At 43.5% G+C, this 15,794-nt stretch overlaps 1 long non-coding RNA gene across 1 annotated transcript in view; it reads left to right on the top strand.

Moving 5' to 3' along the window:
- The window catches only part of LOC135176828 (uncharacterized), a 269,659-nt gene extending 266,213 nt beyond the window's left edge, over positions 1-3,446 (top strand). Inside the window, exon 5 of the long non-coding RNA XR_010302844.1 lies at positions 3,384-3,446. This is a non-coding gene — a long non-coding RNA (uncharacterized LOC135176828). The remainder of the gene's footprint in view (positions 1-3,383) is intronic.
- The last annotated feature ends 12,348 nt before the right edge of the window (positions 3,447-15,794 follow it).

The following is a 15,794-nucleotide window of genomic DNA, read 5'->3' on the forward strand; positions in this document are numbered from 1 at the left end:
TTTGTTTTTTAAAGCTCTTCTTTGTCATTGCCTATTTGTGGTCTCCCTGCAAATATCTCGAAGAGCACCCAAATGCCTGCCAGACCCCAGAGGACAAAGGCAGATGCCTAGGTGTTGCAAATCCCCAGCCTTTCCCCTAATCTGTTGGCTTTGCAGGGAACATCGGGAACATCAGCTTTGATTTTAAAGTGTGCTGTTGCTGTGGAACTGCTGCAGGGGTAAACAAGTGAGCCTTGTGTCATTTTTTATAACTATCCATTGGACTTGCATGGATTCTCATTAGCTGATGTATCAAGCTTTCATTAACTGCAAGACAGATAAGCTGATAGGTACATCAGTTAAACCAAGTTGAGCTTAAGTGTCTTAGGTAATAAAGCTTTGCATAAATTGTAATTCAAGCAATTTCATCCAAAAAAAAAGCATAACAAGTAGCCAATCCAGGATGGAAATGTTTTCATTTCAGTACTTTTGTTCTTCATAACATCCTTCACAGATGCCAGAACATTATTTTAGTCTTTAGGAAGAAAAAATAAAAACCTAACAACGTGATTGTCTCACACCAGGCACAATCCCAGTGGAAATTAAAATTGCATGCATTTTCTCATCACTCTTTATTTAACAACTGGGAGAGTTTTAATATTTGAAACTCAGCAAGAAAATTGTCTTGAAACGCAGAGAGTCCTTTGGGGTGATTTCACTTTTGTTTGGTGTGAACTTTAGCTGAGCGGTTTTCTTACAGTAATGTGGATCGATGGAGAGTCTTTAAGAGGGCTTTTCTAGATGTGCATGAAATTTGCAAGGGAAAACTGCAAATAACATCCAAATAAAAGCATCCCAGTCAGCTCGCCTTAGCGATGATGATGCCCTGCTTTGGTTTTTTTTAATAGGGGCTTTAAAATCTCTACCTTTAAACTGGGTTTAGATGCGAACCTGAAAGTCACTGTATTCCTGCATGAAAGACAATGCAGTTGTGACACTTCTTCAGTTGTCACAACAACAACATCACACACACAAAAAGAAGAGTAAAAGACTAAACAGAGCCCTGCTGTGAGTATTCAATGCCAGGAACAAATGAACACAGGAAAACCACTCTAACAGCAACTATGAGAGCTATGTTTGATAAGGAGGAGCAAAAGTTCATTCTGAGAAGGCATCAGAGACAAAGATAGAGAAACCTCTGGTTTGTTTACATGGAGTATCGTTGAAAAGATTTTCTTCCCTACCTCACCCTAGGTTGAGACAGCAGAGGAAGCTGGGCTAGGACAGAAAATCCCCAAGCAGTGCTACAGGCTGAGGACAGAGTGGCTGGAGACAGGCAAGAAGAAAGAGAACTAGGGGTACTGGTAGATAGTAGCTGAACATGATCCAGCAGTGTGCTCAGGTGGCCAGGAGAGCCAGCAGTATCCTGGCCTGGATCAGGAACAGTGTGGCCAGTAGGACCACCGCCGTCCCTGGAGCTGTTCAAGGCAGGATTGGACGTGGCACTTGGTGCCATGGTCTAGCCTTGAGCTCTGTGGTAAAGGGTTGGACTTGATGATCTATGAGGTCTCTTCCAACCTTGGTGATACTGTGACCAGGGAGGTTATTCTTTGCCTGTACTCATCACTGGTCAGGCCACACCTTAAGTACTGTGTCCAGTTCTGGGCTCCTCAATTCAAGAGAGATGTTGAGATACTGGAAGATGTCCAGAGAAGGGCAACAAAGCTGGTGAGAGGTCTGGAATACAGTCCTGTGAGGAGAGGCTGAGGGAGCTGGGGTTTTTTAGCCTGGAAAAAAGGAGTCTCAGGAGAGACCTCATTACTGTCTACAACTACCTGAAGGGAGGCTGTAGCTAGGTGGGGGTTGGTCTCTTCTCCCAGATAACCAGCAACAGAACAAAGGGACACAGTCTCAAGTTGTACCAGGGGAGGTATAGGCTGGAAGTTCTTCCCAGAGAGAGCGATTTGCCATTGGAATGGGCTGCCCAGGGAGGTGTTCAAGAAAAGCCTGAATGAGGCACTTATTGCCATGGTCTAGTTGATTGGTGAGGGCTAGGTTCTAGGTTGTAATGGCTGATCTTGGAGGTCTCTTCTGACCTGGTTGATTCTGTGATTCTATGATAGCATTTTGGCATGGGATGCATGCAAAGTCAGAAACAAGGAGGGGATCCTAGAACTCCTAAGTACATATTTGGACCCATTGCAGGCCAGTTAACCTTTTCTTGGTGCTTTTGAGGACACAAATGATTCAATTATTTTTCTATAACAGAGAGGATATCTGGCATGCCCAAGAAATCTAGCATTGGTGGGACTTGATAATGCAGTTTGCTTGCCTCAGAGCTGCAGTATCCTGAAACTCATCTACAGAGTAAGCTGGGTGTTTCCCTTTGACAACTTAAAGGGTAAATGCTTGGGCTGCAAGAGAACGTTAGAATAGGCTCTTGCCAGTGATCACAGAAAGGTGGTGGATTTAGTAGTGTTGATTGTATCAGCCTAGTCCCCTTAGAACCATCTTCCCTTTGCCTATAATTGGCCCTCAGGAGATAGGCTTGCTATCAAGGCAACGTGGCTGTCACGTAGTGGCTTCCTACGTTCAGTATTGCTCAGATCTCTTGTGCAGGTTGAAGATTCAGAGGTCCATGAACACCCCTCAGAACACTCCACTGGCGTTCAGGGAATGTGGTTATTGCACTGCCTTGCACTGGGCATCACTGCTTGTGTTCATGTGTTCAACAGAGTAACAAGGACACCTCTGTGACTTTGTTTGCACTCTTGGTGTTTTCATCTTCAGCGTTTCTGAGACAGAGTGAGACTTGCCTGTTCCTATCAGGAATTTTGGGCTTTTCTCTCCAGTGTTTCTAGCAAAGTGAAAACAGCCCTGGAGGTGTTTGAAAGATGCATAGATGTGGTGCTAAGGGACCCGGGTTAGAATCAGAACTTTAGAGGTCTTCCAGAGATCAATTGAGTCCAAATCCTCTGCCATGCAGAATCACCTAGGGTAGTTCGCACAGGAACCCATCCAGGCAGGTTTTGAAAGTCTCCAGAGAGGGGACCAAACTCTGGAGTTAGATAGTGGTTGGAGTGGATGAGTTTAAAGGTCTTTTCCAACCAAAAATCAGGTCTATGATCCTAAGTCCAAGGCCTTTCTTTATGCAGAACATTACACTGAAGCTGATGTTAGTGCCACCATATTCAAACCTAATTTGCTCATCAGCTGGGAGGAGAACAGACTGAAATATATTCTCAGGTGCATCTCCCTTTGAATTGATTGAAATATCTCTCCTTTGAAATATTTTAGTCCTTTTCTGTGACTTCTATTCACAGCATCTTTTCCTTCCATCACATCTCCCAGGAATTTTGTTTACTAATTCTTCAACTAACAAAGGAAAACCTGTCTTGTTTCAGATGCAGCATGAGCAAGATTAAAACAAGATAGAGTTCTTCGTGGGCTCTCCTATGCATTAGTCCTGTGCCAAGGTATAAGTGAGTATTTGCCAGGCCAGATCATTTCTCATCAGACTCCATTTCAGTGGCACAGAAGGTACCTGTGGGTAGGTCTGTACGAGAATAGAAGTCGTGAGGTATCACAGAATCACAGAATTGCCAGGGCTGGAAGACACCTCAATGATTATCCAGTTCCAACTCCCCTGCCATGAGCAGGGACACTTCACACTAGATCAGGTTACTCAGAGCCACATCCAGCTTTGCCTTAAAGACCTCCAGGGGTGAGGCTTCCACCACCTCCCTGGGCAACCTGTTCCAAGGTCTCACCACCCTCATGGTGAAGAACTTCTTCCTAACATCTAACCTAAATCACCCCTCTCCTACCTTGGAACCTTTTCTCCCCAGTCGTATCACTGTCTGACACCCTAAAAACTCCCTCCCCAGCTTTCTTGTAGGCCCTCTTCAGATATTGGAAGGCCACAGTAAGATCTTGTTGGAATCTTCTCTTCTCCAAACTGAGCAACCCCAACTCAGCCTGTTCTCACAGAAGAGGTGCTCCAGCCTGCTGATTATCCTCATGGCCATATCCAGAGGCACATTTATTCTCAGATAGTTTTGACAATCTTTCTTAAATTGAGCGGCCCAGAACTGGACACAGCACTCAAGGTGTGGTCTGACCAGTTGGCCACACTAATCCTGATCCAGGCCAGGATGCCATTGGTCTTCTTGGCCACCTGGGCACACTGCTGGTTCTTGTTCAGCTACTGTCAACCAGTACCCCCAGGTCCCTCTCTGCCTGGCTGCTCTCCAGCCACTCTGTCCCCAGTCTTTAGTGATGCATGGGTTTGTTGTACCCAAAGTGCAGAACCTGGCTCTTGGACTTGTTAAAAGCCATGGCACTGGACTGTGCCCATCTGTCCAGCCTGTCCAGGTCCTTCTGCAGGGCCCTCCTGCCTTCTAAATCCTGCCTTCAACACATGATTTCAACTTGGTGTTGTCTGCAAACTTATTGATGTAGAATTCAGTCCTCCCATCCAGATCATCAATAAAGATGTTAAACAGGACTGGGCCCAGTACTGATCCCTGGGGCACACCACTAGTGACTGGCCACCAACTGGATGTGCCACCATTCACCACCACTCTCTCTAGGTCACCTTCTGATGTGATCTTTGTGTGTGTGGAAGGCATTTTACTTCTTGCTCCTTTTGGCATTTTTAACAATGACACTCAGCTAAATTCCACATTCTCTTGTGGGATTTTTGCCTTCTGGATAAAGAACATCCTCTACCTCCCCTTCTTCCCCTTTCCAAAACAATCTTCTGCTATGCTGGGAAGACAGAATGTATAGGTGATATCCCTTTCATAAAATATATCCACCATATATCATAAGTATTGTCATTATGATATATTAATGTAATGCATCATCAAAGAGCTGTCAGGGTGAAGATTTATTGCTCTAAAGTAAGTTATGGTGAGACACTGGGGAATGGGTTGACAGGATTTTTGTTTATTTTTCTAAATTAAGGACTTTTAAAGTAAGTTTTGAACTCTCTTGCCTGATGAAGTAGTAGAAGTAGTTGGGTCACAGAAAAGAGGACCTGAATCAAAAATGCCAGAAGGACCCAGGAGGACTCATAGAATGTGAATGTAATGTTTTTTTCCCCAGGGAGTTTCCTTCAGGTCTGCAAAGTTAAGTTCCCAGCTTACAGTGGGGGCAAAGTAATTTTAATCAGCTCAAAATGGACTTTATTATTTCTCTTTTAAAGGAAACTAAAGTAACCAAAGCACAAAGACTTAGGCTAAAAAAGACAAACCTGCCTAAAACTGGTCTAAAAATAATACAAAAGGCCCTTTTTTAGGTGTGTCAAGTGGACTTATCATAAACTTCATACAAACCCACTGAAATCAGTGATTGCTTCTCAGCAGGTTTGTGCAGGCTTTGGATCAAGCCCCTTCCCTGCCTCATGTGGTGAAGCCATGAAACTTGGCACGCTTACAGCATTGTAACATAAAGCCATCTGTGTACAAGCACAAACTTTTCCTTCTTGCCAAAGTGCTTAATGTAATTACAATCAGGCATGCTTCTCCTCTGCTCAGTTCATCCATATGCTGAGATGGATGGTGACTGCCACCGGTAAGGGACCCCGCAGCACCAGTGTTTGCGTGCCGCTTATGGCAGCGCACGTTGCTGCCCTTGCAAATCTCAGGCACCTTTGCATTTGGAGGAATGCACAGACTGTCTTACAGGGAAACTGGTAACACAGATATGCCAAAAAGTTCAGCCTGGAGTCTTTTCTTGATAACTGCACCTGACTCAGGAGCTTGGTTTCCCTTGCTTTCCTGTATAGTTGATGAAGAGTAAGAAGTATCACAAAGTTTGGATTGGTAGAATCATAGAATTAGTCAGGGTTGGAAGGGACCACAAGGATCATCTAGTTCCAATTCCCCTGCCATGGGCAGGGACACCCCACACTAGATAAGGCTGTCTAGAACTTCATCCAGCCTGGCCTTAAACACCTCCAGGGATAGGGCTTCAGCCATCTCCCTGGACAATCTGTTCCAGGGTCTCACCACTCTCATGGTGAAGAACTTCTTCCTAATGTAAGATGATAATTGCCTTCAGGAGATGACTTTTACCCTTCGTTGAATAGTAAACGAATGCAGAGCTCCTATTCACCTTGTTCAATGCCTAAAGAAGGCTGTATTAATCCTCAGTGTCAGTTCCCCAGACTGTTCCTATCCATAAGTAGCTGTAAAGAAGTTGGTTCATCTTATGACTCACTCTTTATGTTGACTTCTGCTACTTCCAAATGTGATGTTATCCCATGGCATTTATTGTACCCTTGCATTTCCTGTGTCATTATATTTGCATGTGGTTCTTTTAATGCTAAGTATGGGTCAGTGTAAGTTAAATACCAAGGTTGTTTGTAAGTTAATGAAAGCACTGTGCTTGCTGCTGTCTGATGTAGTTACTGATAGGAGGTACACACAACTTGACCCAACAGCTCATAGACGTGTACTTGACTTTATCAGTGGTGATGGTATACTTGAAAGGAATATTAACATTAAAAAGAAACATGCAGTAGATTCATTTGCAGGTGCAGGAAATAAGTTTTCAGGGGAGAAAAAAAATGCTGAAGGAAAAGGGTGGTTATGCCAGAAAAGTCTACACATTTCTCTTCCTGAAGGAAAATAATGATAAGCTCCTTTATTTTGGCCAATTTTTAGGAAGGTAGCTTCATTAGTTACTGAAGACGTAGATGTGAAGTGAACGCCAGAGTTGTGCAGATCACCCCTACCCACAGCTTCTTACTAACTCTGCTCCTATCAGTGTGGGTAAAACCTTTCCTCCTCCCCAAAATTCAGAATGGTTTAATCATGTGTAGTGACAGGGATTTGGCTCAAGCCAAACTTATTTGGAGTCATTATCAGAAATGGGTATATACAGATGCTTATAAAGCACCTGCACCATGCAGATGCCAAATAACCTGTTTCTGCCCAAACAGAAGGCTTTCCTGGCTCTCCTATAGGGTGTGTAAGTGCATGCTTGCAGTTAAGATATGCTACTTTCTGTAGACACTACATACCCATCTACAGTCCATCAGAGATTTACTTTTCTAGACTGAGATACAAGAATAGAATAATTGAATTGGTTTGGCTGAAAAAGACCTTCATTGAGATCAACCATCAACCCAACACCACCAGTGTGGGAATGCAGTGTGAGAAAGAATAACAGCCAGTCTGTGAACCAGCAATAGAACAAAGGAACATAGTCTCAAGTTGTGCTGGGGGAAGTATAGGCTGGATGTTAGGAAGAAGTTCTTCACAGAGAGAGTGATTGGCATTGGAATGGGCTGCCCAGGGAGGAGATGGAGTCACTGTCCCTGGAGGTGTTCAAGAAAAGACTGGATGAGGCACTTAGTGCCATGGTCTAGATGACTGGCTAGGGCTGGGTGCTAGGTTGGCCTGGCTGATCTTAGAGGTCTCTTCCAACCTGGTTGATTCTATGATTTGCCCTTGGTTCCCACAGCATCAGGATGCCTCCCACAGGAGAGGAGAGATAGTAGGACACCTGGTTAATGAGAAAAACAAGCCTTGATGTATGTAAAAGACTGGATTGTCCTTGCCTAGATTATGCTAACGTGTAGGTGTGTGATCTGTGCTCTAGACTATACAAATGAAGTCAGAATGAACAACAAAGGTCCCAGGTGGGATTCACATTGGATCGTGTGGAGTCCATGTGTCGCCCCTCACCAGCACACTGGGACCAGTAAACCTGAAGTGTGATACCTACACATTTTCTGAGACTGTGACTCCACCACCTCTCTGGGCAGCCTGTTCCAGTGCCTGTCCACTCTTTCAGTAAAAAAATCTTTCCTTATACCCAGCCTAAAGAAAGACACAACTATTTTTTACTTTATTGTAACTAGTCACAAATTTTCTTAGCATGTACTTGTGATCAACCAAAGTGCTCAATGAAAGAAAGCAGGCCTGGTCCTCTGTCGTGGCAGGGAAGTGAGCTTGTAGGATCACCTTACAGAGCACTGTAATGGAGGGAAAATTTGTGTTGGGATCTGTAGACTGTTGACAATAATTTCTTAATTTTGTGGTGCAAAGGAAAATGGACTTCTGAGCCGTGCTTCAAACAAATCTTTCATCTGATGGTTTCTAAGGGAGGTTGTCACATATGCTGCACTTCAGAGGATTGTCTTGCCTGGAGACTGGAGTTACAGTTTTGCCCAAACTCACCTCAGAGGATTGTCTTACCTAGAGATTGGAGTTACAGTTTTGCCCAAACTCACCTCAGAGGATTGTCTTGCCTAGGGATTGGAGTTACAGTTTTGCCCAAACTCACCTCAGAGGATTGTCTTACCTAGAGATTGGAGATACAGTTTTGCCCAAACTCACCTCAGAGGATTGTCTTGCCTAGAGATTGGAGATACAGTTTTGCCCAAACTCACCTCAGAGGATTGTCTTGCCTAGGGATTGGAGATACAGTTTTGCCCAAACTCACCTCAGAGCATTGTCTTGCCTAGGGATTGGAGTTACAGTTTTGCCCAAACTGTCCCCTCTGCAAGTAGGATTTCACTCAGAATTTGTGGTGGTTGAAGCTCAAACCAACAGTTAAGAAAAATCTCAAGTCAGAAGCTTTAAAGGAGGTAAAACATTTTGGAGAAACCATATGAAATCCATCATGGCAAACCACTGATAACTCCACATCTTATTAGCTTCAATTAAGTATTTCCATGGGGAGCTGTGGAACTGTTTAAAGTCATGGTGACACATACACGCACTTTGTTCCATCCAAGGAAATAATCTGTTTTCCAGATTTCCAAATACCCAAGCTATTTTGTTATTGCATCTCAGGGTTTGTTGGTTTTGGGTGGGTTTTTTCCCCCTCTTCTCCATTTATAAGAAATAATTTATAAGAATTTATCTTAGGCTCAGAGTAGATTTAAAAGGAAAAAGGAAAAAAAAAAAAGAGAGAAGTTTCTTCTGTCAGACTTTTAAATTATATGCATGACCAAAGATAAATATGTTTTTTATTTATAGCTGTGGATGGATGCCAAACTAAGCCTTTCATATGACGCACTGCTGCTGTAGTAGAGAAGTACTTAAAACAGTTCCAGTCAAGTTTGGACCCAAAACTTTTCATGCAACTTCATGCAAAATGCTTAGGACCTTTCTTCCTTTATATTTTTTTTTCTTTTTCCTTTTCTTTTGAACATCTTCAAAGGTTACAAGTGCAGCATGCTTAGAGGATGCCAGGCTTCTTCCTGTCGAGCTGAGATGGTCTGAAAACCACATTGAAATGTAGCAAACTGCAGCTACTGCAGATTGCAGATGGGGTGTGTGTGTGTGTGTGTCTGTGTGTTTGCAGGCTATAGATCTCTCCTACACCTGCCTGCATGGTTGGTAACAGTTGGATGAAGGCTATGGATGGAGGCTGGCAAAGCAAAGGATTGGTGTGCTGTTACAAGACTGGGATGAATGGACTTTGACAATGCTGCTGAATAGGAATAGTTGTGGAGCTAATGCAAACAATTTGTAATTGTCAGGGCTGAAAAGTAAAAACATGATTATAAACTGTGCCTAGGATCAGCTTATGTCAGCTTTAAATGATTTAAAAGTCTAGTGTCTGGAGCTGCATCTTACTTGCCTGTAAAAGAAGACTTACATAACCATATAAGCATGTCTCTCCTTCTTTTGTGTTTATTGTGAAGAGTAGCCCTTTGTCTAGCTGACAGGAGACAGGTTTTCAGGACAGATGTGAGGCAAAGCCTCCCAGATAAATCAGAATATATGGAATTTCTCAGTCTAAATAGAGTAAGACAGCCAGCGGGTAAAACTAGCTCTTTTAGAAGCCACTGGCTGTTCTTTTATGCAAAGAGAGGCTCTGCAGAGTTAGGTGCTGATGCACCTTGGTCACCTGATGGCTCCGCGCTTTGGAAACCCTTTCTGTGTGAACGCGAAAAAGTCTTCATGGGATGCAAACTTCTCCAAGAAAAGGGAAGGAGCATAAGAAAGCATCCTCTGTTACTTAGAGCTTACCATCATTATGCCTGACCCTAGCTCATTATCCCTTGATATCTTCAGCAGGCAATGATGACCTTTGATGACACTGCACAACAGTGTGCAAAGGAGATGACTTCCTTTTAATTTTGGCTCCTGAATGCCAAGTGGTAGCTTCCTCCCCAAGCCATGTCCAGCCTTCTTTTATTCAAACACATGCAGAAAATAAAATGTACTAAATACTACTTTAAAAGGCTGTTGAAGCACTAGGTTAGCTTCCTAATTTTCCTAGAGAGCCTCTGTCTTCCCATCACCTAGGAGCCTGGAGTAAGCTGGAAGCAACTAATTTACCATGTAATAAGATAGGATCCTGTTGACATAAGTCAAGGGCAAAAACTATTAAGTCATTAGGGTTAATGTTGTAACATTGTGATACAAAGGCATGGCCTGGGCCTTTCAGATGTACATCTGACCTTTGGGGATTAAGTTTCATCGCAGTTTATTTTTGGTACTCAAAATCTGTCTTTCCCCCCCGCCCCTTCTGCTGCACATGCCATGATCTTTGGCCCTCTGCTAGCTGCAGCGTGTGTAGCAGCTTCTGCAATCCTCATCTGTCCCAGCTTTATCAGTGGAAATAAAGACAGAAAAGACCTCACATTCTTATTCTCACAACACTAAGAGTACATCATATATTTCTTTGCTTGTCACTGTGCATGTCACAGCTTGGTCCAAGTGTTTACTGGCAGAAGGGAGTCAGGGAAATAAAGATGGTTCTCACGATTCATAGAATCAAACAATTGTTTGGGTTGGAACAGACCTTTAAGATCATTTAGTCCAACTCTCAACCTAAGACTACCATGGTCATTAAACCATGTCCTGAAGTTCCATGTCCAAGAGGTTTCTCTAACAATTTCAGGGACAGTGACTCCATCACCTTCCTGGGAAGCCTGTTCCAAGGTCTGACCACTCTTGCATGAAATTTTTTTTTTCCCAGTGTCTGATCTAAACCTCACCTGGCATAATCCCAGGCCATTTCCTCTCATCCTATCACCTGCTACTAGGGAGAACAGACTGACCTCCGCTTTCTTCTACAAAGTTGGGGAAATAAGGAGTGCTTGCACCAATCTGTCCTGATATCATAGGATCACAGGATGTCAGGGCTTGGAAAGGACCCAAAGAGATCATTGAGTCCAGCCCCACTGCCATAGCAGGGCCATACAGTCTAGCTCAGGTCATACAGGAACGCATCCAGATAGGCCTTGAAAGTCTCCAGAAAAGGAAGCTCCACCACCTCTCTGGGGAGCCTGGTCCAGTGCTCTGGGACCCTTGTAGTAAAGATGTTCCCCCTTGTGTTGAGCTGGAACCTCCTGTGCTGCAGCTTATATCCGTTGCTCCTTGTCCTATCACAGGGAGCAAGTGAGCAGAGTCTGTCTTACACCTTCCTGACTCCCAGCCCTCAGATATTTATAAACATTTATTAAATCCCTTCTCAGTCTTCTCTTCTCCAGACTAAGCAGCCCCAGGTCCCTCAGCCCTTCCTCATCAGGCAGTGCTCCAATCCCCTAATCATCCTTGTAGCCCTCCGCTGGACCCTCTCCAGCAGATTCCTGTTTCTCTCAAACTTAAATACATGTGAAATATACATTTTGTGGTGGTCCTGTGATATTTTGGTAAAGCAACTTTTTGCAATGCAATGGTTTTGCCATGGTTTTGCCATGATTTCTTCAGTCTCGGCAGCAGGTCCACATTTGTTTTACTTTCATTACATGGAAAAGGGAAATGCAATGGGACATCGAGACCTGCCTTGCTGTCTTAGTTACTGTTTCTCTGGATTGGATCACTGAACTTCAACTTTGTACATTTGTATGGCTCTGAAATGTTTGACTTTTATGTATATTTGAGGTGGTTGAATGTGTCCAGAGAAGGGCACTAAGCCCTGTGAGGAGAGACTGAGGGAGCTGGGAGAAGAGGAGGCTCAGGGCAGATCTCATTGCTCTCTACAACTACCTGAAAGGAGGTTGTAGCTAGATGGAAGGTGGTCTCTTCTGCCAGGCAACCAGTGTCAGAATAAGAGGACACAGCCTCAAGCTGTACCGGGGCAGGTTTAGGCTGGATGTTAGGAAGAAGGGTAATTGGCATTGGAATGGGCTGCCTGGGGAGGTGGTGAAGTTACCATCCCTGGAGGTGTTTAAAAAGAGACTGGATGAGGAGGCACTTAGTGTTATGGTCTAGTTAGAAGATTTTAGGTGGTAAGTTGGGCTCAGTGATCTGGAAGGTCTTTTCCAACCTGGTTAATTCTGTGGTTCTGTGTTTTTGTATGTTTTTTTATAAGTGATTCTGAAGCAAGGGACCAAGAAGAATTGTCATTTGGACCTATATCTCACCTCTGTCTCAGCACTGTGCTTTATTTCCTGAAGCCTCATGTCCTCCCTAGGTGAAATCTTGCTTTCCTACAAGTAAGCCTCATGACTGTCGTAGTTCACTTTCCAGGTGCACAAAGAAACCAAATCAAGCTGTTGTGTAAGTCTTATGCCTGAAATTTTTGACCAAAAAGTGTCAGAGAATCTAGACAGGCTGAGAACACACAACAGGGCCTGAGTGATGTTGTCAAGGCTCCTTTCAGTAAGTCATTATTGAAGAAGAGAGGCTCATTTTTTATGATGCTTTTGTTGGTTACATGGGAATGTATTCCATAATATAGAACATTCACCATTTAAAAAATCAAAAGAACATTTAATATTGAAATAGAAAGATGTTTGTAAGTCTGTCTTGCTCATACATTTAGCTTGTCCGTTTGAACCACTGGAAAGGGTCCCGTCTCCTGAGGAAGAAATAGCAGATCATTCTTTGAAAGGCATGTTTGGGAAGTAAGGCATCCAGGGAACTTTTAGCAACAAGTGGTAGAATGCTCTATTTCCTTAATTTCTGCTTTATTTTACTTTCTGATTTTGTGGTTTTCACAGAGTCATAGAATTGTTTCTGTTGGAAAAAGACCTCTCAGATTGTTGAGTTGACCTACACCATCATGGCCATTAAGCCATGCCCTCAAGTGCCATGTCCACACATTTCTTAATCACCTCCAGGGATAGTGACTCCACCACCTCTCAGCGCAACCTACTGCAATGCTTGACCACTCTTTCAGTAAAGACAAAATTCCTGATATTCAGCCTAACCACCACCACCACACCACCTACCCCAACACAACCTGAAGGGGCATTGTAGCCAGGTGGGGGTTGGTCTCTTCTCCCAGGCAACCAGCAATAGAACAAGGGGACACAGTCTCAAGTTGTGCCAGGGTAGGTATAGGCTGGATATTAGGAAGAAGTTCTTCACAGAGAGAGTGATTTCCCATTGGAATGGGCCGCCCAGGGAGGTGGTGGAGGCACTGTCCCTGGGGGTCTTCAAGAAAAGACTGGATGAGGCACTTAGTGCCATGGTCTAGTTGACTGGATAGGGCTGGGTGATAGGTTGGACTAGATGATCTTGGAGGTCTCTTCCAACCTGGTTGATTCTATGATTCTATGATTTTCTCTCATTGTATCAACATATACTAGCAAGAAGCGACCGACATCCACCTCACTCCAACTTCCTTTGAGAGAGTGGTAGAAAACAGAATGTTTTCCCCTGAGCCTCTTCTTCTCCAGGCTAAACACTCCCAGTTTCCTCAGCCACTCTTCTAGACTCTTCACAAGCTTTGCTGCCCTTCTCTGGACACACTCCAGAACCTCAATGTCTTTCTTATAGTGAGGGGTCCAAAACCGAACCCAGTATTTGTGGTGCAGCCTCAGCAGTGCTGAAACCAGGGGCACAACCACTTTTTAAATAAGGTGGTGGTGAGAAATCACTATAGTTAATTACTTTCTCGTTTATTTTCTTACACTTTTTCAGTCAGTGACTTTAAATACAGTGGTGATGGGGAAAGAGAAGTTGCAGTAAAAAAAAACGATTACGCTCTGAAGATTCTACATGCCAAGGTAGGTCTGGAAAGGATGCTTGTGGCTGAATTAATAAACTCTGGCTGTTGAGGTTTCAAACATGAATTCTGACAGACCCTTCACTGTGACAATACTAGTGGGAGTCACAATAATCTCATCTGCTGCTGAACACCGCTAGTATGTGAGCAGTGTTGTGCCAAAGGTTAATATGCCAGTTTTATTTCCTTCTCTCTACAGCTATAATTTAAACGAGTTGCACATAGAAGTGATGTTATATGCATAGGGGCTTGCATTAAGTTTGCTATGTCAGATTTGTTTATAAAAATCATATTTTGAACCACTTGCCCAGAGGCTCCGTTCTGGGGAGCTGCAAGCTGATCTCTTTTTAAAGAGGCAGTTTTCATTTTGCATGAACTTTCAACAGAGATTTTGGAGCTCGGAGCAGGGGAGTGCAGTTTTAAAATTAGCACTCGCCCAGATTTACAATTAGGTTTAATTACTTAGCAACAGAGAGTTTAATCTAGTTTTACATGTGTGCCACATGACCCTTGCCATACCTTAGTGGGACTGGAAAGGCCTCCTGGGGAAAATTGCTTCCCAACGTTTTGGAGACCGTTTACAATGTTTTGGTTCCTATGCTGCAATGTTAACGTCGCCCATAAACCTAATAGTCACACAGTGGTTAATAAGGGGCAGAAAGTTTTATGGTCTCTTTCTACAGTTGTTAAAATCCTGCTACTGAAATTTTTGTCCCAACCACACGAAGCTTATCAGCTGTGGAAAAATAAGATGCTCTATATTGGCGTATTCTTGGTGGAGAGGACCTCTCCTGTGCATCTAGCTGAAAATAATGAACTTGGAGGTTATTTAAATTGCTTGGCTTGTAATATGAACACTCGAGGGCTTGCCAGCAGTGTGCCTTCAGGATTTGGGGCTTTCCTCAAAAAAAGAAAATCATTTTGGATCTTTTTTTCTCTTTTTCAGATTCCATTGCAATTAGTGGCACTATGGCAAAGGATGATTTATCAAATTCCTTTGTGGTTGCAGGAAATAGAATCCTTTAATGATTTTGCAAATATATTTTTAGTCAACTTCAGCAAGAATGATTTTCTAGCTGTCGTTCTACGTTATGTAAACTAAGAACATTCCCAGGATACCAGCTGAATCATCCTTCATGCCACTGTAGACCTTCAGAAGAGTTTTGACCTTCTTTTGCTAGAAGAGATGCTGCTATTCATGACCATTCCAGTGGGAATGTCTGTCTACGACTGTCTACAACTACCTGAAGAGAGGTAGTAGCCAGGTAGGGGTTGGTCACTTCTCCCAGGCAACCATCAACAGAACAAGGGGACACAGTCTCAAGTTGTGCCAGGGGTTTAACACCAGACTTGGTAGAGTTAGATAATGACTCACAGAATTACAGAATGGTAGGGTTAGAAGGGACCTCAGGGGATCACCTAATCTGCCAGAGCAGATTCACCTAGAGCAGCTTGCATAGGACAGCATCCAGGTGGGTTTCAAGTGACTCTAAAGATAGAGACCTCACAAATTCTCTGGGCAACCTACTCCAGTGCTCTGTCACCCTCAAAGTAAATTCCTCCTCATGTTTAGATGGAGCTTCCTGCATTTTCAAGTTTGTGCCTGCTACCTCTTGTCCTGTCACCAAGCACCACTGAAATCCAGCACAATCCACTGCCCAAATCCAGCACAATTACACTGCCACTGGGCTATAATAGAAGTCAAAAAGGGAAATGGTACTATTCACTCAGTAATTTCTGAGCCATTGCATGATTATACTACTGGATTCATTTTGAAACACGTATATGGGAGTCCCCATGTAATTATCTCTCTGAAAAGCCAGCATTGCTATTTATGGGTTGGTTTTTGAAGAGTGGCTGCATGAAACTTTATCGGGATGCTTAAT

The sequence above is a fragment of the Pogoniulus pusillus genome, chromosome 7 (genome assembly GCF_015220805.1).
Source record: "Pogoniulus pusillus isolate bPogPus1 chromosome 7, bPogPus1.pri, whole genome shotgun sequence".
NCBI lineage: Eukaryota > Metazoa > Chordata > Aves > Piciformes > Lybiidae > Pogoniulus > Pogoniulus pusillus.